Raw genomic sequence first — 23,701 nt, 5'->3', positions numbered from 1 at the left:
AAAACTTTGTATAAATTCTGTAAGTTGATTATGAGTCTATTCATTGCTAATTTATTTCTATAAATTAATGCACTATGAATAAACAAAACAGGACCAGAAGCTCTGGTTCTATCCAGCAGACATGTTGGGACCATACAGGAGAAGAGGAAAAAAACACATATACTGAACAGAGACCTTTAATGGGGATGTAAAGTGCTAAAGAAGCTGAATAAATCTAAATATAACAGAGGGCTGACAAGAAGATCCTAAACAAACAGGTGATTTAAATTGAATTTATGCTCCAATGTTCTTCAATTATCAGTTCATTGATCTTGAAACCTGAGGCCTTCTCAGAGAGCAGGAGGATTACCACATATCTTTGTAACAGCAGTTTTGTGATCATATCTTCAGTTCTAAAAAATGGGAATTAACAAAAATGTGTTAGCATTAAATTTAGAAATAGGTAATACCATTAGCAAACTACTGCATTTTGGTGTGTGTAGGAAAATCTGCATGTTTGTGGATTTTTTTTTCTTCTCAAATTAAAATGAAATGTTTTGACAACTTGACCAACCCTCTTTCTAGTTTCTTTCTTGTCATAAATCCTCCATTCTTCTCAAACCATTCTCCTGACTTTCCTCTTGTAAACTAAATTCCTTATGCAATTTCCTTATGTTACCACATATTTTTAACCCTCTAGATCCAACCTAGATTACCCTAAATGCTCCTCAGTGAGCTTTCTGCTGCAGTCACCAGGAAAATGAGAGTATGGAACTGTCACGAATGCAGAATTTGGATTTGCTCAGTTTGGCCAAAATGCAGTAGAACAATGCACATGAGCAGGAGTGTTTGGCAACAAGGATAAAATGAAGCCATTGACACACTTTGCTTGTAGGATTGATTGTCTGAAATATCTTAGAGGTTTTCAAAATGAGAGAAATAAGTTCGAGTACAGGGGAAACCATACGCAGAGTTCTGGATGCAGGTGTTGCAATACCAAGGTAAGCCCTGGCCAGCCCTTGTACCACCCAGTGCTACCAGACATTCCTGTGTGAGAGATCTGGGGCCTCCAAAACCTTTTATGTTCACTCTCTGCAGTAATCTATGCAAGGGAATTAAAAAAAAAAAAAAAACAGAAAAATGCAAAGGAAACATATCAGAGGCCTGACTTTGCAGGTCTCACATTATTTAAATAGGATAAGGTTATTTCTGTGGAAGGGGACGGAGAGACTGGTCTGGAATGGGCAGCTGTGAACACTTCCCAGAGAATCCTATTGAGAAAGGGTCAGGCCTCAGTGGGCCCTGTGTTTCCTGATGGTTGGTTTCAGTGTTTCCCTGTGGTTACCACAGTGACATCATTGTTTTGTTGTGGTTTACTAGGGAAAGTGACTTGTTCTTGATCCCAATTATTCACATTACATTACTTTCTGTTTCCTCTTTCCTTTATTTGTTTAAAATTCAATTGAAAAACTAAATATTTCATGAACATTTTAATTTAATTGTGCAAAGGAATAGAGAAAGCAAGAACCAAAAACAAAATGCATACCAAACAACAATTTTGGATTACTTTTCCAGAATATGAGGGAAATTCAAAACTCAGAATTATAATGGGTCCATTTGCAGATATTTTTTAATGGAAAATAGAGGTAAGAAACAAATGTTGGCAGAGGTGCTTGTCCAAGCCACTGCGACCTGCATCAGTTTAATAGTTTCTCCTTTACTGACAGCTAAGTCAGTACAGCAGCATTAGACTACTGTGGGGTTCAAAATGTTGTGGAGCTTGCTCAATTGAATTATATCAGTAGAAATCCGTAAAATTGAGAAGCTGTACCTGTAAAACTGCATTTTTCTCAGTAGAGCTCACATAACTAATTTACCACATTGGTACAGTATGATCTTTTTAATATACCCTCATTTATACCAAGAATGTTTTGCTTCTTCCATACCTGACTCTGCTGGCATGGTAAAGCACAAATGAATAGAAAACATTTAAGAATACAAATGAACACTATTTCTCAACCTTAAAAACCCCTGTGCAGAACAAAATGTTCCATCATGAGCAATTTAAGAAGAGGCATGTTTCCCCATAGATTTTTTCTATTTCTATTTGCTATCCTCAGCTTAGTTTACAATTTCTTTTTTTTTCCTGATAGTTCCCTTCCAACATTATTATCATTAGTTTTGTTGATATTTATATTTTTGAAGACAAATTTGTTTCTCTAAAGGAGATGCCTGTGAAAGAGATTTTATCAACAGAAGGATAAGGACAGAAGGAATGCTTCTTTTCTTGGTCCTTTGAAAGAAAGTTGGCTTTGAAAATTCTTATCACTGTACTAAAGATAATGTTGCAGACTGTTAAATCACAATTTGATTCCTCAGAGAAAGTTAATTAACCTTCAAATGCATTTAGTCACACATCCTATGCATTTCAGCATAGCTCAAGCATTAAGTACTGAGGCATTACTTTTCAAGAAAAGGTGAAATGAACATATAACATTTGAAAAGTAGGAATTTTAATCAAAACTACATTAAAAGTATATAATTTGGGATCCACAGTGCTGAACCTTCAGATGACTGGGTTTGTTTCAGATCAGTGTTGCTGAACATTATTTTTACTTGACAGCTGCTCTGCATCAGCTGCACTGAGTGACTGGTTACAGCTCACACCCAGCTGGCCAGGCCCTGGGTAGTAATTACCACTACCTGGTGGTAGTAATTAGCACTAATTGGTGGTAGTAATTACCACCAAGTGCCACAAGTGCCCAGTTTACCTGGGTAGTGGGGCTGCAGGCCAAAGATTTAGCTACTAGCAGTGGGGCAGGACACACAGGTAGGATAATGTGTGCTGCTTTTCCTTGGGATGCATTTTCAGAGCTACAAACTCTGAATTTTTTTGAAAATTTGTACAGCAACCTTTTCAAGGAACTTTGAAAATTTCAAGGTAGATATCTCTATTCAATTCCTCTTAGCAAAGTACATTCAATTTGGTGTCCATTACAGATAGACCCATTAACTAAATTCATTTGCTTTAAACAGGGACATTTCTATTAATGCTTGCTCTTTTCTTGCTTCTTATGATCTTTCAGCTATTTTAAAGAGATGCTGTCAGTATATTTTTTTTAAAAGAAGCAATTTCTGAACTCTGAATTTGATTAAGACCATGTCACTGTTTTAAAATGTCACTTACAAAGTATTTCCCTCTACCATTTTTTTTCCAGTAACGATTTTCTCTAGCACTTTTAACTCAATAACACGAATTTTCAACTTTGAGGTTGGTGACCTGCTCCTTTATAAAAAGTCAGCTTTAAACTGCTCTGCATTTTAGTGAAATAACCTCATAACATTTTCCATAGCAAGAGGGTATGATGTAATTGCTGTTGAATTATGATCACTGCAAGATACTATGAATAAGAAAAACCTAAGAAGCAAAGTGAAGTAATAGCTAAGCATTTTTTAATATAAATAGTCTATTGCAAAATTTTTTCTGTGTGGAAGTTTTCCTTTAATAGACATTGTATTACAAATGCATGATGGTAGAAGATATGTTCATTCTGAGGAGACATGGGCTATTTAAATGGATTATTTCTCAACACAGCTGTTTCTTTAACAAATGGAAAAAAAAAACTTTGTCTCTATTGTCAGCTGGAACACAGTCAATTAGATTCTCTTCATTGTCATATGTAATGACAATTAGGGTAAGAACTATAAATGAGGCACCTAACAAATATGAGGCTTCTTCTCCTCACCTGTGCCCTGCCAAGAAATTTTTTGAAGACGTGCTGTTCTTAGGTTGTTCTTCACAAATACCCCTTCAAACAGGTTGTTCAGCTTCAGCTCTTCGAGGTTTCATGAGCCATCTGATGATTGGTAGATATGATTTAGAGTATCCTTTCAATAATTTGGGTTATAGTGTACTGTTGCTTTTGCTTAATTGGAAGGCTGAGGTATTTCAGTTGTAATATCATGCCTAAAATTTAGCTAGAAATCTCCTATATTTTACATACACAGTGCCAAGAATTTGAAAACTGTTTCATGTTCACCTACAATAAACAAAAAAAAATTTAATGCTGTTATTGGCTTTCTTACTGTTCTTTTGAGAAAAAATCAGATATTTTAAGATACAAGCTGAGAATATTTTAGTATGAAAGCTGCTTAAGTTGGGAAATGAAGTGCTATTAGACAGGTATGCTGTTTCCTTAAGACAAGAAACAAAACAAATGAAAAACCACCTATATTCTAGTTAAAGAGAATTCAGCTAATAATCATTAAATATAAAGCTACTCTAAATCTTTATTTTTATGATTCTGCTGAATTAAAATCCTGAGAAAGATATAGTGGGGAAGAAAATTAATCTCAAAGAGGACAGTGTTTGAGAAGAATGAATTAAGCAGAAGTCATCAGAGATGCTTTCCATTTCCATTTGTGCTGCTTGTCATGCAACATCTTTTTTTCCAGATTGCTCTTTCATAATTTTAAAGAAGTGGGGAATGCTAATCCTGTTTGATTGCTAACAGGGCTAACATCAGGCTGGTGGGTGGTCACCAGTGAGGTTCCTCAGGGCTCCATGTTGAAGGGCCTTGAGGAGAAGCCATATGAGTGGCTGAGGTCACTTGGTCTGTTCAGCCTGGAGGAGACTGAGGGGAGACCTCAGTGCAGTTACAGCACCCTTAGGAGGGGCAGGCACTGATCGCTCTCTGTGGTCACCAGTGACAGGACCTGAGGGAATGACCTGAAGCTGTGTCAGGGGAGGTTTGGGTTGGATATAACAAAAGGTTCCTCACCCAGGGGCTGGTTGAACACTGCAACAGCTCCCCAGGGAAGCAACCACAGCACCAGCCTGGCAGAGTTCCAGATGTGTTTAGACAATACTCTCAGCACATGGTCTGGTTTTTGGGGCTGTCCTGTTCAGGACCAAGAGTTGGACTTAGTGATTGTTGTGTGAGTGCCTCAAAACTCAGATGTTCTATGATTCTGATGTTTTCATTATTTGCAACCGTGCTGGACTGGTCCAGCTCACCACATAGTAAAAAATCTAAAATTCATGGGTGGGTTGAGAGTTAGCTTTGGCTCCTGTTGGGCCAGAGTTTTCCAGAATATGCCTTCTTAGACTTCTTTAAACAACTTTTGATATGTACCATTTAATGAAAGGAAAACAGTTATTGTCTTAGACTGAGATTCTTAGGATGCGTTATGCCTAAATGAGTCAAGGAGGAGAAGGCATCAAAATTAGAGGAAATCCTTCTGCAAGGGTTTTTTATTGCTTTTTAATTTGATCAGAATTGTGAAATAAATTGTGCTGGGCTTTGGTTCCCAAATTCTGTGGATGTCAACAAAAAGTCATGCAGCATTATTGATTTCAAGGTCTTGGTTGCAGAGGACAAATTATTTTTTGCAAATACAACAGTAAAATCCATATCTCCTGAAGGAAGCCTTGCAGTACCTAGAAAATAGCATGATATTTGGGGTTTTTTTATGGGACTACATAGTTTTATTCTTTGCAAGTGAATTTTCATTTTTGGTAGATAAACAGCCTCCAGTCAGGTTCACACAGGAGAGAAATTACAGATTTTATTTTCGTTTCTTTGGTATAAGGCTGGCTTAAGGCTGCTCTGATCCCATTCCAGTTATTTCACTTAATGCCAAGCTTCAGAAAGGCTGCTCTGAAAGTGAGGACAGCTACAATTCTGCGATACAGTCACATCAGAGCGTCTCCACAAGGCAACACTGAAAGACCAAGGCATAGCACTGACTGTGCTGATTGCCACCTTCTTTAGTAGTCTTCTAGGAAAACTCAGCAAACAGAATAAAAATCTTCTGGTTTCCACATGCCAGTATGTAAAGAATTCGTTTTAGGAGGAAAAAAAAATAGTGTTTTGTGATCTGAAATCACAATATGATGTGGAGAAAAGCTTTCAGTCTACAGACTTTTTCAAAGACAAATTTGAAAGGTAACTGCTTGACAGTAGGCTTAAATTTGCTGTCCTTTACTTAAAACTTCATTAGTTAGCATTCCACAAATGCATACTGTTGAATGCTTCCATACAAAGATTTTGTGATGGGGGCAATCTATAGAAAATGTTTCAGTCCTCAATTAAAACAGTGGTGCTTTGCAGCATGTGATTTGGGCATAGATCTGCAAATAAATATGCTTTTGAACAGCTATGGCAAAACAGTTTAAAAAAAAAAAGTAGTCCAAAAGTTTGACATTATTGCAAATATTCATCTCTCGAGAAATAAGGCAAGAAAAACGGAATAAAGCAATGAGAAATAGATTATTTTGGGTTATTTTTTATTTATTCTCTTCCTTCTAAGCAGAAGCAAACAATTTATTCTCTAGAGCTCTGAAAGGTTAATCACTTGCAGGAAAATAAGGATGTGAAGAATATCTAAGTAATAAGAGCTAAAAATGTCAGATGCCTGGGGATAAAGCAAATATTTCTGTGTTTTTTCAAATCACTAGCTGCGGAGGGGGGCATATGTGGCCCGAAGTTTAGAGTCCGACTAGCTGAGGGCGAAAGGCCGACGCCCCTCTGCAATTCCTGGCCAGCACCCTTCGGCGTCTGATGGCCTCGGGCTGTGCTGGCTGCGGACTGGCTTACACCGCTGGTATAGGGGAGGAACGGAGCTGACCATTTCCCGGGGGTTAAACATCGGTTTATTGAAGGTGTTGCGGGGAAACCAACCGGGAAAAAGTTTTTCCATAGGGGGTGAAACAGGATTATAAAGGAGGGGGGGTGGGTACAGGCGGAACCAATCGGGAAAGGTGAGGGGATGAACTTCACAGAACTGACGCTCCATGGAGACCAATAATCAAAAGGTAAAGGAGGTGTCCTGGGACCCCAGCCAGCCACCATCTCCAGAGAGGAGAAGGTTCTCGAAACCTGGGAGGAGAAAGGGAGTGATTGACTGGACCCAGGGAGGAAACAACTTTCACTTATAAGGGAAACCAGGGGAGAAGCAATTACATATCGGCAACTATGAATAGCAGTTACTATAGCAACTTAGCTGACAGGCTAGCAGTGGCGGGAAAAACTGGGGGAACGAAACCATTTTACACATAATAGGGGAGAACAATACATAAATTGGGGGAATAACACAAGAAACTTAACAACACACTACAACAACTAGCTATTGTGACTTTTTTAACAAAAGGAAGGATATTAATTTAAATAAAACATTACCTCCTGCTTAAGGGGAATTGTCAATGGATGCAAAGGAAAAAAATCAATTTGGAAGTGGTGAAAAACTGTGACCAGTATTCAGCTTTTTAGTGAATCAGTACAGCAGGAAGGAACTGCTCTACTGTTGGAAAGCACATTCCCATGCACACCCAGCAACAGGAAGGCACCAGCTGAATTCTCTTCAGAATTCCTACAGAAGCTGTGAGCCTGGGTTCTGTAGGAAAAGACACTCAAAGTTAATGGTAGAGTGTATTCAAAGGGTGTTATACCACCCCTTTCCTAATCATCTTACCAAGAGGGAAAAATAACTGGATCATTGCACATAGAAATGGGTTTTCAAAAAAATCTTGGTTTTCTCCATAGCAGGTTTTTCTGGGTTTTTCTCAAGACATTAAAAGGAGTGGTTTTCAAAACTTGCTCAGAAATCCCTATTTCTGAAGGGAGTTTGCATCTGAACACTGCAAGTGTATCAGCTAGAAACATTTAAAATATAATATTTCACCTTTACCTTAGTGACAAGGGGCAAATGAAGAGTTTTTCAAGGTTATAAAATTTCTGATATATAATCTCTCATTTCCCTTTCAGTAGATCACTGTAGTTGCTCAAGCTTGTCTTCATACTGGAGTCAGAGAATCAGTATATATGTTATTGTCAAGCCTCCTGATTTGCAAAAAGCGCTTTTGGTACTGAAAGTCTGGAGATTTTTTTTTTTTTTTCATCTTGCTTCCTAACTATTTTCTTTTTGCTAATTTGTTTTGTGTTGCTCTCTGTCTTCATGACTCCTGTGCCCAAAAATGCATACAAATTTGTAGAAGCTGGTTTGCGGAATGTAAATTTGTCCTAACTTCTATCACTTTATAATCTACAATTAAGTGATTGGAAGAGATTGCCTTGGTGGTAAATACAATTTCAATGAAACACCTTTTAAATTGTGTTCTGATTGTACACTCCAATCTTTTGGAGTTTTGTAAGGCATTTCCTGCTCCAGATTATAGCATGCTTTCATTCCCCCTCTCCCTGCAGACAAACTAAGGGTGTTCCTGCCATCCAAGGCAGTCCCAAAGCAGGCAGAAAGGGAATGGGGCTTTGGCTGCTCACTTCTCTTTGGCTGGCAATGAAGGCATTCAAACAGAACATTTTTCACATAGTGCACTTTGTGATTGAAACACATCTATTGCTTAAATGACCTTTTTCACGGTTGGGCACAATTTGGTTAATTTTGTGAAGGATTGTATCTCCCAGGGCACTGTGTTCTGTGGATACATTAAATGATCTGTCCTACATTTTAGATGTATCAGAGCCAGAGTTAATTAAAATACATACATGCTGTGTAATGTAACAACAGCAGTGAGGCCAATCCTGGCTCCCAAGGAAATTATCTACGCTAACCAAAAGTTATTTTCTCTCTGCACTGTGTAGCTGTTTCTTTTATTTAACATATTAAAACCATTTTAAGCTTTGAAGTTCTGTGGCTTACTTTGGCTGGTGTTTTCATCAGATGTTATTCATCCTCCTAAGGCATATGTTCTGCTTTTAGAGCAGATATGGGCGCTTCTCAGTAATTTATTCCTGTTAAAAATTAAAATGTATTTAAAATGTTTCATATTGGCAGAGCTGGAGATGATAGTCTTCTTTACTTATCCATGTGGCAGAAAGAGTATAAACTGTAATAGTGTCGATTTTTCTTTGTTAACTTAATCTAGCACCTGTGAAATGATGGTTTGTCATTATGTTCCTAAATATGTATATGTGTGTGTGTATATATATATGTCCTTCTTGTACCTTTCTTATCTAGAGTAGCATCTTCTCCTCTTACCATCAGTTTTAATGAGATCTTGCTATGAATATGCTTATACCTATTCTGGCTGTGAAAGTTTATCAGACAACTTTGTTTCTGTACAGATAAGAAACTAGTCATGGAGATGATTCCTTTCATTCTCCTATGGGCAAGTAAAATGGATTCTAGGGAACTGACTTCAAATAAGTTGGTCAAGAAATTTGAGGCAAGGGTTCTACAATGAGGACCATAAGAATTTTGAAGCAGCAGAAATACAGTCTTCAATGAAAAGTGTCTGTTTAAATCACATTGAAATAGCCATGTCCTTGAATTTGAAGGCCTTATCAAGGTCTTAAATGAGGAAAAAATCTTCATTTAAGATGCATAATAATCTTATGAAGAATATCCAAATAGCTTTCATTTTAAACTAGCAAATGCTACTTCTTGGAGATATGCATATTTCTAAATTTTATTGTGAGGATAATGTTACAAATATCCAAATACACATAGATTATTAATTTCTTTAGACCAAAGGACACAATCTTTTTGGTGCAAGAATTCAAATGCGGTGCTGAGGTTTATGATGGATAAAATAACTTGGATCCAGTTTGTCAGAGATTCAGAGGGTGTCCCCATTTTTTTGAGCATCAAATACTTTTTGGGCATGGTTTCTGGGATGCACTTCACAAGAGACTCCATTTCTCTTTTGAGCACTGTTAGTAATAAAGCAGCTTTGTAGGTTTGGACAGGCATTTTCCACTGTCCTCTTGTCACATGCAATAATGCCGTATTAGTACATCCAGAGAAGTAACAAGTACATCTTACATCTTGACCATAATTACTTTTCTCACCCCTGCCATTTCTAAAAGATAGAGGGTTCCACTCCTGTGGCATTCACATTCTCTGAAAAATCCCTTCGCCCAGGATCTTTCTCCTGGGAAGCTGAGAAGCCTCAGAGAAAAGGAAAACAATTCTTACCTCGTTTGCTTCCTCTTTGTTTTGCTCTTGTGGAATGTGTTTGGAGATTTTTTACCCACAGGTGATTGTTTCATTGGATTCTGGTGTGAATTGTTTTGACAATCTGGCCAATCAGAGCTAAGCTGTGTCAAGACTGTGGAAAGGGTCACAAGTTTTCATTATTATCTTTTTAGCATTTAGCTTTATTATCATTTAGCATTTAAGTAAGTATCCTTTTTGTATTCTTTAGTTAGTATAGTATAGTATTCTTTAATATAATATAGTATTATAAAATAATAAATTAGTCTTCTGAGAACATGGAGTCAGATCCATCATTCCTGCCTTCATTGGGGCATTCCCTGCAATTACAATACACTCCTTTTTCCCATCATGGTAAAACATTTGTTCATTTATTCTCAAGACAGTCCTGTTTTATAGCTCTTTCCCTTCATTAGTGTTTACTCCAGCAGCTATACCTAGAGGAATTAAGTTTAGTCCCTTGGCCTTCATTTTTTCCATGCTGAATTTTACCACTTTCTTTTCTTTCCTATCTTAAGAACAAAGTGTGGATCCCTCCTGACCGGTGTTGTAGCAGCCCTTCCCACTTACAACTGCCATTGCTTTAAAAACTATTTATTGGAAAGAGAGATGGAGCTTCTGGCTAATATTTTTGTTTTGTGTTCATGATGTGAGTGAATTTTTGGGGGGATGTGTGAACTGAGAAGTGGATGGCAAAGAAGGAGCAATCCTAAACCAGACTCATTGCTCTGAGCAAGGAGTCAGACCTGAGAGGGGTTGGGGAGGGGACAGAGCAGCTCTCTAGAAGCTGAGTAAGAAAAAAACAGATGTTGTTTCAAAGCGCTTTGCTTTTGTAAGGCTGTAAGAGAACAAGGGCAATCAAGCTTTCTCCTAAATTGTGATCCTGGAAAAAAACGACACATCTCAGAGGACACCTGGTGGGAAAGAGAACTCAAACTGAATGTATATAATTGCTTGGTCATCTCTTTTAAGAAGCCAAAGTATGTTGCAAATACTTTCCCTAAGAATAATTCTGAAAAGAATGCCACAAAGCATTTGTAGTAGAAACAACTAGCTCTCATAATTGTCAGAGCTGCTGCTTGTAAACTGAATCTAGACTGCTGAAAATGAGATCTTGAGTTCTAACAGACAAAAAATCCAGCTTTGTGTACTTGTGTTTTTATTCAGCTTAATAGGAGACAGAGTTCTTATAAGTCTGGAAATACAAAGAAGAAAAACTGGCTGTACTGACCTGAATCCATAATTAACAACTCTCCATTCATGGAAATTATACTGAACTTTCTTGGCCTTTTATAAAGCAACTGGCATAGTTGGGCCTTCATCTTAATTTAGCTCTTCTTAGTGACTCTAGGCAAGTTTTGTTACCTGGAGCAAAAAAAGAGTTGTAATCTAAAAGGACTTCATGGAGACAAATTTTTAATCCTCACAAGAGATAATAAATGAACAGAAATTAGGTCAAGTATCAGGAAATGAGCTTATCAGTGCCTCTTTCTCTCCTCCAGCCACTTCTCCCACCTCTGGGAGGAGATCTTCAGATTCAGAATTTCCTGGCACCACAACTGAAGGTGCAGCTTGGGGTTCTGCAAAGGCATTCTGGATAGATATGGTATGACATTAGTTACATGAAGTTTGAGATTTTAAGAGCAAATTACAGCAGTGTAATGTCTCTGTAAGCCTGGAAAGAAGCAGGATGAAGGCGTAGCTCAGGCCTTGTGTTGGCTGAATTCTGGCAGCGGCTGGACCTGCCCCTGAGCCATGCAGGCATCTGTGGAATGCTGGCTCCACCTCTCTGACAGCATTGGATGCAGTGCCTGCCTGACAGTCTCAGCTCCAGTTGCTATAAAAGTAGAAAAAACCAAACCACCAACTAAAAATCTGCTCAGTCTGTTCATACTGAGTGTTGCTGTGGAGTAGGCATCAGGCATTATTTTCTGACGCTTACCTTTGGGATCGTGCTGGCTGCTGATTCTTCTCTACCCGCACTGCTGTTTGAGATCTGAGAACAGTAACAGCTCTAATATTTTGACCTTTTCTGCTTTTCATTTCTGAAGAGCTAACAACAAATGCTTCTTCTCTCATCTAAATACTTCTTTTCCAAGAATCTGTCTTCTTTTTTTCCAAAGAAAATAAGCTGACTTCTTACATTATAAACCTCTCATCATTCTCACTCTTTTTCTTCTGGACTCTCTATTGGCCATTTCCTTTGAGAACATGTTTCAAACACACCCAGTCTTTTGGCCCAGTGTGATCCCACCAGTATCAACTGGAATAAAAGAATAACCCTTTCCTCATACGCTCATTAATATGCATCAGTGTCACTTCGAGATTTGGGGAACTTTTGCAACAATCTATAATAACAATCCATAATCTGCTTTGAAGTTTTTTGTTCATTATAACACCAGAATTCGTCCTAGATGTCAACACCATGTTTAACATCTTTGAAGCTACTTCACAAACCTTGCCAGCTTGCTCTCGATATGTTCATCTCTTTCAGTATATAAAATATTAAATAATGGTGCACATGTGAACCTGTCTTGCTCCCATGGGACATCTTAGGGATGTTTGTTTGTTTTCCTTTAGGATGAGACACATCCAGTGACTTTGTGCAAATCTTTCTACTTGTTTATGCAATTCTCCATGATGTTGTTATAAAGTCTCTCAACACACAGAGTATAGTGAAGTTGCACAGATCATTCTGAGTTTGAGGTAGATCCTTTTAAGGAGGAGGTATAAGATTTCATTAACACATAAAAATTACAGAAACAAAAATAAATTCTGGTACCAGTTAACCAGAGGCACAATGCAGGGTGTATCAATATTCAAACTTTGTCTTGGCTTTTTTTTTGTTGTGGCTTTTGGTTGGTTGATTTTTTTAAGAGTTAGGATATGTGATGCTTCAAGTAATGAAGAAATCATGAAAGAAAATCAGATTATTGTGGATAACTTACTCTTTATAACTCTCTATGCAAACCTGTTAGTACTTCAATATTAAATATCTATTTTTTTTTTCTAGATTTGCCAGTAAAGTCTGTGAATAATTACAGTATATATGGACATGTTTGCAGCAGAGAGGTTTCAAAAAGCAATGCTTCTTGTTCTCTGTACAGGAATCACTTTTCAAGGAATTTCTGGACATTACACTAATTTTCTGGTTAGAGATATAAAAAGCAATTCTACAGTGCTTTACTGAGAATTCTTATCTGAACAGATTCCTGCTACTTTGGGATATTAATAATTGAGGGGACCTTACTGAGTTTATAATGGAGTCCTCAGCTGTGTATCTAAGGCTGTTTTGTTGTGATCCCTCAATAATTGGCATTAACAATATTCACTGCAGTGATGAATGGGGTTGAGATAACCTTCTGTAAGGCTCCTATTTATGCAATTTTTTATTACTTTTCTATAGGAGTTTGTACTAGATCAGATACAATTTCTGAGATTGTAGTTGAGGGGAAAATGTAGTTTTGATTCTATATTTCTGGAGTGATTGTGACTGAAATCAAAAACTAAAACTTGCATTTCACCAAAGTGTGGATTATCATGTTGAATTTTTTTGGCATAGAAAATGACAGTTACTCAAGTAATTCCAAATACTCACTCTCAGCTCCTCAAAGTCCTTCAAGCAAAAACTGGTGTAATTTTTACATAGTCTAGTTTTTATTGAAAAAGGAAGAAAACTAGCTCACATATTTTAAACTTCACCTCCATTTCTACTATAGGGTTAATGATATTTCCATCTTTCTGGAAATTGTATTCCTCCCTCAGCTGAACTAATAAGCAGGAGTTTTTAGTTTAACTTGTTTGCTAATCATCAGTCATGTAGAAGTAATCTTTTTCTGAAGATCCTTAATTGTAAGTTCCACACTCAATATGCTGAATCTGATAATGAATTATATTCAGGCAATTAAGTGTTCTTTATCAATTCTATGTTGTTGGGGATTTAAAAACTAAAATAGCCCCATCAGAATTCTTGTACTTAATGTCCTAGCTTGAAAACTTTCCATTTTTTATGGACTAATAGGGCTGTGTGTTTTCTTGTACTTTGTCAAACATCTCAGAGCAACACCACTACAATTTCAAGAATCTTAAACCATGAAAGTGCTGTCATCTGCTTTGTATCAACATCATTTTATGGGTTTTAGAACAGAGGACAGTTTCCTGGGAAAATGAATATGCAGTTTTAGCCTGTGAATGTCAAAGTCTGGTTTGACCTACATTATGGCTAATGGTGATGGTTTTCTATTACCTCTGACAGAAACTTGATCCCACTCTTGTGAATGATATTCAGAATTTTACTGCACTTCTACATATTGCATAGCTCACTTGTTCAAGATAGAGAATGTAGTTCTTGAATCCCTTGCCTATCCTGTTTCATGAAATAAAACAATGAATTTCATTCCACTGGGATTAATTGGTAGCAACAGCATTTCTACAGAATGTTATGCGCTCTTAAACAGTACTCACTTTATCAGTTTCTGTAAAACCATCATGCTGCACAATTCCCTTCTTATAGCTTTTATGCTTGAAATGGAGGAAATATTATGCAATTTTTGTTTATTTCGGTAATTATTCAAGGATATTAGAGAGTTTGCTGGAAAAAAAAAATCTTCTGAAGGGTTTATTCTTCCCAGCAAATCACACTCTGCCCAGTTTGTTTTATCATGCCTTTGGGTAAACAACTGAACGAGGATGTTGTTAGAAGATGAAAACCTTCTCAAGCAATTCCTCACCACATGGTATGGCTCGAGGAGACAGCTTGATCCCAAGCTGTACAGGAGGACAGTGTCTTTACAGTAAAACTAAGAAAATAATTTTTTTTTACATAGATCTCAGATTAATATGAAGATCATAACTCTGAATATAATTGTGTTAATTTTTATTTTTTTTTACCTGCTAGCCAATTTTTTCCATATTGTGAGGTAAGAGCTCCCAAGGAATTTTTTTCGGGGCGGGGGAGAATCTCCTCTAAAATATTGTCTGTTGTGCAGAGAACTATCTCAAGAAAAAGACACTAACTTCCTTGCAATTATGAGGTTCCACAAGTTATTCTGTTCTTTGGAAGACACCAGCCTACTTCTCTCAGTGTTGTTTGCGTGTCCATCACTAAAATGGACGTGTCCATCACAAGAATAAGCTGTTTGCCCCTTTTTCAGTTTCAATCAGTCTTAAAACATACACTACCAAAGCTCAAATCTTTTATGGTCCATAAAAGGTTTTCTGTCTCAGCCATTCTGCCACTGCAATTGTTTTCAACTAAGGGACATCAACTCTTTTGTTGATAACTTTTGTTGACTGTCTTGCTTTTTACTGTGAACCTTGCAAACCTTGAGTGAGAAGTATGAATTATAAAGTGAGGATGATTTTAGATAACAGAAACTAAAAATTAAACAAAAAGAAAAATCAAGCTACACTTCAAGGTCAGTTTGCCACTGGCTTTAAAAATAAGTAATAGCATTGCTGCAAATCTAAGTTGCGTTCCCTTCACCATGACTTTTTTTTATTTAGACACATATTCACAACATAAATTTCCTTCTATTTCTGGACATTACTGCTTCCCAAAACTGTGGCTTGGTTACCCTGCTCCTGTACATCCTAAGAGTCACTGCTGACAGTATCACGAGTGCAGCACTTTTCACTGCTACCACCTTATGATCACTTGGGGTTCACCAATCTGTTCTACAGGACAAATCAGGTGAAGCAAATAGTTCAAGGCTTTAAGGACAATTCTTTTTTAATTATTTCTGAGAATTATATTATTAAATCTCTAAATAAACATGCCTCACACAAAAGGAAAAATCCCAAAAGAAATGCAAAATCTGTATATGGTCCCCATGTAATTTCCCTTATCTGTTCTGATCATTTCAGACAGGTCAGTCATCTTCCCTCCTCTCGCCTCTGTGAGCTCACAGAAACTCCTGTCTCTTTCTGCAGTTGTGTCACAGTCTGGTTTTACAGACTTCTACAGTCTTTTACAGACTTCTACAGACTGTTATGAAACTTGCACCTCGCTCTTTCATTCTGTCCCCAAGCACTAGAGACACCTTCCCAACTGTGTCAAAACTTGAGAGCCTTGAAATAAGAATTCTTGAAGTCTTGATTTAGCAGGTGTCTCCTTTGTTCTCCTTCCAAGGAAATACCACCATTTTCTAGAACTGGAGTGGGCTGGACAGTTTCCCCTAATCCCTACCCTTCCATCACTCATGTAAATCCTTTTGACAAGTGCCAGAGTTACGGTGAGCTTTCTCTTTGCCTGGTTTCCAACAGTGAAAGAGATGTGACAATGGCTTTGCTTGATTGCGTTAATAAATAATGTACTCAAAAATTTAGCAGTTTAATATCCTCCACCAGAGCTAATAAAGTGCACACGGGTGATTCTTTTTTAGCTGACAACCCCAGTATGTTACCTTTTCAGTTTTTTTAAAATAGTATTTTGTTATTGTGAGGAAAAGAAAAAATGTATAATTTGATTTTTTCCGTGTTTAACCTGATTTTACAGTGAGTTATCTTAGAAGAGACAATCAGCAATTCTAAGTCCCTGCAGAAAAAAAACAAAAAAAGATACTAAAATCGTATCTGCAGTCTTTAATGGGTAGATATAAATGTGCTAATCAGTCTAGCTCCAAATCCATCAAAGCAAAAGCACATCAAGTAGCAGAGGTTCATAAGGTCTAGATAAAAATCCCTTTCAAATATTCTGTTAGTCTATGTATATGAATTTACATTCATTAATAGGCTTAAATATGCACAAGGAAAATGGATTCACTCTGGGCTATTATCATGAAATATTGTGGCACATCTATTAGTAGAGAGTAATTTCAATATCTCGCTATTTAAATTCAGTACCTCAATAACTCAGCTTCAGCACAAGACTCTTAACAGTGTTAGCAGCATGATTTGGTGGTTGTGGAGAGACTCTGTTTCTCTTTACATCTAGGGGCACTTTTGCAACATACAGGTGACTACTGGACTTGGAAAAGAGAAGAAAAAGCACCCTTTATTTCCATATGCCCATCCAGGAAAGCATGTTTGGAATATCTTTTGCTAGAACTTGATGCAATGAATGATTTTTTGATCTTGATTATATCTGAATATTCAGGTCACACATTATAAATATATAAAAGAGACCCCTCTGTGACACTCGCTTCAACTTTTCAAATTCAGTTTGTTCTGGGATGTCACAAAGATGCTAACTGACCTGGATCGTTCAGAGTTCCTTCTAAGACTAGACCTGCAGCATCCTGGCAATTCTACAAATACATCTGCATTGCAGTAATGGGAAAAATCATTATTTGCACCTAAGTGCTACTTCAAAAAAATGAGGTGATCTATACCTGAGACACATGCTATAGAAAACCTGAGAATAAAAAAATCATCCATTTATCACAGATCCCTGTGAAGAACTTGGATGTAATAATTGACTAGTAGCTTATTTTTCTGTCCCCAAGACTCTGCCTTCTGTTTTGTCATATTCAATGCCTTTTCATTTTGCCATCAGAGGCCAAATGGTGTGTCACCTCTTCCAGTCAGAATAGTATTTTCCTGCTCTGAATGGACCAGCTCCCACGGAGTTCACAGCTACAGAATTATCAGCTAATGCCTATTTCAACAGTGTCTGGAAAGACACAGCTACTTTAGACACTGAGTTATGAGGGCAGCATCCCTTTCACTTTGAGGTTTTGGTGAAATTTCAGGAAAAGGTTATTGGTCAAATCCTTTAATTCATAGATAGGAATCTGAAAAAAAAATTTACTTAGCCTCTGTACATGACCTCAAAATCTCAGGAGTATCAAAGAATTGTAGAATGGTTCAATTTGGAAAGGACAATAAGAATCAACCCCTTCCACTGAGACACTGAAGGAGAAAAAGAATCTTGTTTGCAGTTAAAGAACAAATTTCAAAAAATCATTTGCTTTTTTATAATATTTTAAATATTATTCTATTGTATTTCTTCTGACAATAGTAAGAAGAAGCCTGTACTACTTAATGTGGCTATTGCCACGTGGGTACTGCATTCCTTTTTATAATGTTGTTTGCGTATGCATACCATTCCTCTCTATTAACTACTCCATTATATATTTTCATCCTCTATAAGCAATCAAAAGAGGGCACTGTTAAGTGGTAGCAACCAAAAAAATTAACTGCACAAAATTCCATGTCCCCTCAAGCCTTATGTCTTGTATAAGGTAGTGGTTTTTCACTAATTTTCCTTTGAAAAACTGCTATAATACAGACAGAGCAGAAGAAAACCTAGGAGGAAGGGCCTGAAAAAAAAAATGGCAGCAGAGATCTGAAGCTGATGGGAGCCACTCTCTGCTGTAATTTTTTTTCTACAAAGCCTTGGTACAAAATAAGTTAGCAGTGCTATTCAAAAAAAAAAAAATCTACTGATGCTATGTAATGTTGTTTTCTGACACAAGAGCCTTTTATAAAAGTAACATAAAACCTGGGAGTTTCATAGTGGAAATGGAAACTACTAGTTTGTTCACTATTAAATTTGTAGTTGATTTTCTTTTAAGACTCAAAGTTAAAGTTGCTTTCAAGAACTGTCAGATATTTTATTTACTTCTTTACTTTTTTACTCTCATCTTCATCTTAAAATCACACTATAATTAACATGTAACTTTTATCCACTTATAAATTGGCTATCCATCTCCTATAACTCTGGGGATATGTCTCAGAGAAGGGGAGAGCACAGGTCCTGAAGCTTTCTGGGATGGAAAGCTCAAAGGCCAAGAGCCTGCAGACCTGAGGAGGGCTCTGGCAGCTTTGTTTTCTGTGTGTTAATACAAACCCCTCCACAGAGAGTAAAAGGAAACAAGAGGGGCAAATATAAGAAAGGCAGGGGCATAAAAGCAGGATAGCATGGAAAAAGGGGCTACAGAGGAGAATGTTTAGGCACTGGTAAAAATCTGGGGGAAAGAGAAAAATGATTTAAAATGTAAGGAAGTAGAACAAGAAAAAGAGCAAATGGAAAGGAAAAAGGTTTCAATGGTAAAGTGTACCACTGCTATAAATTTTCTGAGAACTGTAAGAGAGGTAAGAAGAACAGTCTGTGATCTGGTGTTCAGGAGTCAGAGCTGAATAAAGGGAAAACTAATCATTCATGAAAAACAAATACTTTATTCAAAGCATAGAATTGTAATAAATAGTCACACTGGTCACTAGATATCTTGTGCATTTAGGGCTGGCACAAGTCTTTATGTAGAAACCATTTTGTTAAGCTGTTATTAACTTTTGACTGTTGGGCTCTGAGAGGTAATATTGAGAAGGGAATAGGAGACCAGCCTCATGTACCGTGTCGGTGCCAATGGGCTGTGCAATGCTCAGCTGCTGACATTATAAATTGCAAGCTGGCCAAATGGCAACTATGCCTGCTCTTTTTGCTTTCTCCCTCCCTTCTCCCCATGATTTTAAGGTTAGAAATCGCACAGCAAGTAGGCACAGCAGAAGGATTTATTTACGGAGACCACAGTTTCATACCTCCTCATTAGTTTCCATTCCTTCTGAGAATATTCAGTAGGTGCTGCAGAAGGTCAATGTCTTCTGAGAATAGTTCAATAATGTTCTGGCCCCCCTGCTAAGTGTCCTGTACCCCTAGACATCCAACAAACAGCAAGACAGTTTGTTAGAAAGGGCTTTTTGTTTCACCTTGAGACCTAGGATGTGTTTGGGAGTGAATATTTGAACATGCATAAATTCCACATTTAACATTACATATGTGGGAGGGCAGGGGTGTCAAAAAGTATACTCTTAATTCATTTATTCTTACTGTACTAATGTTACACCATATTTCAAAGCATTGTATTAACATGCAGCTGCTGAGCGACACAGTTTTTAATGCTAAGCTTTTTTTGTATTTCAATGGGGTCAAGAGAAAGGGAAGAGAAAATTAAATAGTTATCTTCAAAGCCCACCTTGCATAGAGCCAATATGTGACCTGAAGCCTGCTTTGGGGAAGTTGGTGAATAAAAAGGATGAGAGTTGCTTATATTATTTCTTATGGTAAAGTTAAATGAATTACTAAATTAAATATATGCCAATAAAGAATATTATAGTAGCATTGGTATGTAGGCAGATGGTGCAATAAGTGCATTTTCATAACATCGTTGTATGATCCCAAAGCATAGAATCATGCACAGCTTTGTATACTGGGGTTTATGTCTGGCTTGAAACATGTGGACAGATCTATATTGTTTGAAGAACTCAGGACATAAGGAACCAAGTAAACATTAGAATATGAATTATGTAAAAATATTTTCAGATAAATGTTTGTTGCAACTCTTCATCTTTGTTAGCAGAGACATGCTGTTAAGTGCAGTCAGACTAGATTCAGACTCAAAGAAATTGAATACTAGGAGAGAAAAATGTTCTCTCTTTTATGTCCTAACCATAGGATAGCAATCAGTGAGGTTATAATTTAATTCTACAAAATATGATTCTACATTTTCCCTGGAGTCAGATGAGTTCATTCAGATGAGTCTTTCATTCTAAGAATGCCTTGAATGTGCCTGAGTATTTCTACCTGAGGTTCTTGCTATTCTGTTCACTCTTGCACCAAAATAAAGCATAAATCAGAACTATCTGCATATACCAGAAGTCTTCATCACTAGATCCACTATCTCCATTTTCTTTCAAAATGAAAGAGCTGTAATTGCTAAATGGCATTCAAATTATTATCAACACACCTTGCAGAGACAATAGGATGAATGTCACACTAAAATATCTTTATTCACTTCACAGACTTATACAGACACCTGACCGTCATTATAGTAAATTACCAAAGCTGAGAGTCTTTGTCATTTTAATGCACAAGCCTTTTCTTAATGCATTTTTTTGCCTTTTTCAGTCCCAGGACTATGCATCATACCACCTTTAGAGTACTTTTTTTTCTCTCTATTAACAAAGGAGAAGGGGAAATAAGGTTTGGAAATGTAAAGATTTTGATGCTTAGTGTAGATAGAAAGCATTCTTGCCTGAAAGTTGCTCTCTTACATGGCTGGTGTGGTAGACAGAGAGATCACTGAAATCAGGGATGAGTCCTGCTCAGCTAAGGACTGGCCATGCACTCCACTTGTGCAGGTGACAAGGAACCAGAAAACAAGCCTGTCATAAGTTGAAGTACTATGGAAAGGTGGAACAAGCTGCAAAAAAAAAATTCTAAAGGTGTCTGTGTAAGCTAAACTTATTAGGTATGCTTATAGTAATTGAGTAATTGAGAGAGAGGTTTCATTGTCTAAGGGGAAGCTTGAGGTAATTAAAAGATGTTAATATGCAGTGAATATGATGGTGTGTCCCAGAAGGAAACAAGAGAAGACTTAAGAGCATTTTCAGTGCATATTAACTTCTTTTAATTACCTCCAACTTTGCCTTAGACAATGAAACCCCTTTGTCAATTAAATGAGGCTTCTGAGTGCAATAAACTTTAGCAGGTAGCTAGAAATTCAGAGGAAAATGAAAAGAACAAGGTTTTTATCTTGTCTGATTTCAGTCCCTTGACTTAGTTGGAAAAATTTTGGAGACTTTAAACAGAATTTCTTGGATGCGCAAGGGAAAGGAGCATTATTGCTCCTGGCAAAAGTTCACATTAATTATAAGATAAACTTTGGGGATTGCAAATCAGTGAATGGTTTAGTGGAAAGGTTATGATGGGAAGGAAATAAAAAAGCAGTTCAAGAAGAGCTTTTCAAGTCTGACTTATCAAATCGTTGAAGTATAATTTTTTCCCTTAGCTTTTAATGATGTATTGACACATTCTGTAGTGCTGTGTATCAGTATATTTCCCACACACTACTTCAGTGAAGGGATTTAAGGGAGAACTGAAATTAAAATTCCTGTGTAAATCACAACTTTCACTTCCTATTCCTTTATATAAGTGAAATTGTAAGTGAAATTTGGAAAGCCTAGCATAGCTAACACAGAGATGGGTAGTTCACATATCCAAACCAGAATCCTTTCTGTTCATCAGTTATGATAACAAGTTTTGATCATATACTCTCTATATGCGTACTTGCCCATACCTGAGTCAGAATATAGGAAATCAATCTCCTTTTCTTCTTTCCCTTTGAAGCCATGTTCAGGTACTGAATTATGAGCCCTTTCCACTAACCAAGATGCTACTAAGTGGACTACAAACAAAATTTACCAGTCTACACACATAAAACATACATATTCCTGCCATACAAATAACTAATTTGGGATAATTCTGACCATTCTTTCAAAAGGTAAAGATGTCATTTTTCTGGAAGAGATAGTCATTTTCGCTATTCACCAGTAAACTGAAGGAAACTGCAGCACCTCAGCTAAATGAAGTAATAAATGTGGATTTGATTGCTGCTTCTGGGACTATCACAAATATCTGTTTGTACTATTGTGTAGGTGTGTGTGAAAATTTATTCCTCTGGAAAATGTCTGCTACTTTTATGTTTTTATTTTAAATATTGGCAAAGAAACTGTACTACATTATTAGGCACTTCTTATACCCAGAGGCACTTAAGTTCTACTCTATCTAAATTTGTGCAGCAAAATGTGAATTTATGAGTAACTTTGAATAGGATTTTTACACAGAACTTGAATTTCTCTTTCCCTAAGCAGATGGCAGAAAAACAGTTGCTGTGGCCATCAACCACAAGCACAAGGCTTTAGGCTGATTTTTTTTTTTTCTCTGATCCCAGTGGCTGTTCTGCAAAATGCATGTGCAGCTCCTGTTGTCCCTCTGTGCAGGTCATGCAAGGCTTTAGGGAGTAGGGTGGGAGATTGATCATCTTAACTTCATCAGAAATAGCTGCTGCTTTCCACCACGAGAGCAACAAACACAGTTTTATTAAGGACTTATGTCAGCATTCCCCATTTTTCAGCCTAATGTGGATGAGTAATGTTAGAGGAACAGACTGCTTGGGAAAGTGCTTGTATTGCTCCCTAAAATGTTGGGTGATATCAAAAGTTGTCTGCTACAGGTGAAATAAAACACTCTTCAAAGCAACAGCCTTTATTTGCATATCAGTCAAAGGAAAGTTAATTAAAAGTAACATAACTACTTTAGGTTTAACAATATTCAGACAAAGTGAGCAATTATCAGATGCTCAATATTCCTGGTTCATGATCTTTCATTTTAATTATCTCCATTACTGGAAGTTACTCTGTTTAAAGTGCATTCTGATGTCAGACACTGTGCATTAAACAGTTATTGGAGATCTAGAACTGCAGGATAGCCACTAAATTATATGAACTGTCAGTGACTTTAAGCAGCAATTGTCCAGAAGATACAAGGGAAATCTTGATCAGATAATGGTTTCCTTCAGACCTTTTTCTGTAAGAGTTGCAAATATACTTATTCTTCTCCAATGGCTTTACATGTTAATGTACTCAAAAGTTTTGCAAGAAGTGGTTTTAGAAAGCTTTGCTTTTTCATGGCTCTCCGACTTTGAACTGATGACCCATATGGATTTGGATTTTGTACCCTTTGTTTCATGTTTCCTCTGTGGTCTGAGATAGTTTAATCACTTGCATGTCAAGTTGGTGCTATTTAGATTTCAGTTTTAACTAAGCACAACAAAACAGTTTTTATTTTAGATCTGGGTAATAGTAAATATATGTAAACAATTCTTAATGTAGGTGTCTTCTTTCCAGGTGTTACCTCACTGCCCAGACTAATGAAATGTTAAGTTTGGCTAATGACATGCACTATTACTCAAAATTACAATAAAAATAAGAGAGTTTTTAGGAACCATTCTACCTTGCCACAAGTATTGAAAATTTTAGAATGTAAAAG

At 37.0% G+C, this 23,701-nt stretch overlaps 1 protein-coding gene across 2 annotated transcripts in view; it reads left to right on the top strand.

Moving 5' to 3' along the window:
• The window catches only part of RXFP1 (relaxin family peptide receptor 1), a 90,627-nt gene that overhangs the window by 4,488 nt on the left and 62,438 nt on the right, over positions 1-23,701 (top strand). Inside the window, exons 1-2 of one of the 2 annotated variants that reach the window (XM_064710770.1) lie at positions 2,772-2,809; positions 2,889-2,920. The exons of the other annotated variant lie outside the window; for it this stretch is intronic. The gene's annotated coding sequence lies outside the window, so the exon portion shown is untranslated. Of the gene's footprint in view, positions 1-2,771; positions 2,810-2,888; positions 2,921-23,701 lie in introns of those variants that run through there. 2 annotated transcript variants of the gene reach the window in all.

Source organism: Zonotrichia leucophrys, chromosome 4, assembly GCF_028769735.1.
Source record: "Zonotrichia leucophrys gambelii isolate GWCS_2022_RI chromosome 4, RI_Zleu_2.0, whole genome shotgun sequence".
Taxonomy (NCBI): Eukaryota; Metazoa; Chordata; class Aves; order Passeriformes; family Passerellidae; genus Zonotrichia; species Zonotrichia leucophrys.
The sequence above is the reverse complement of the archived record's forward strand: the minus strand, read 5'-3'. Positions and strand labels throughout refer to the sequence as shown.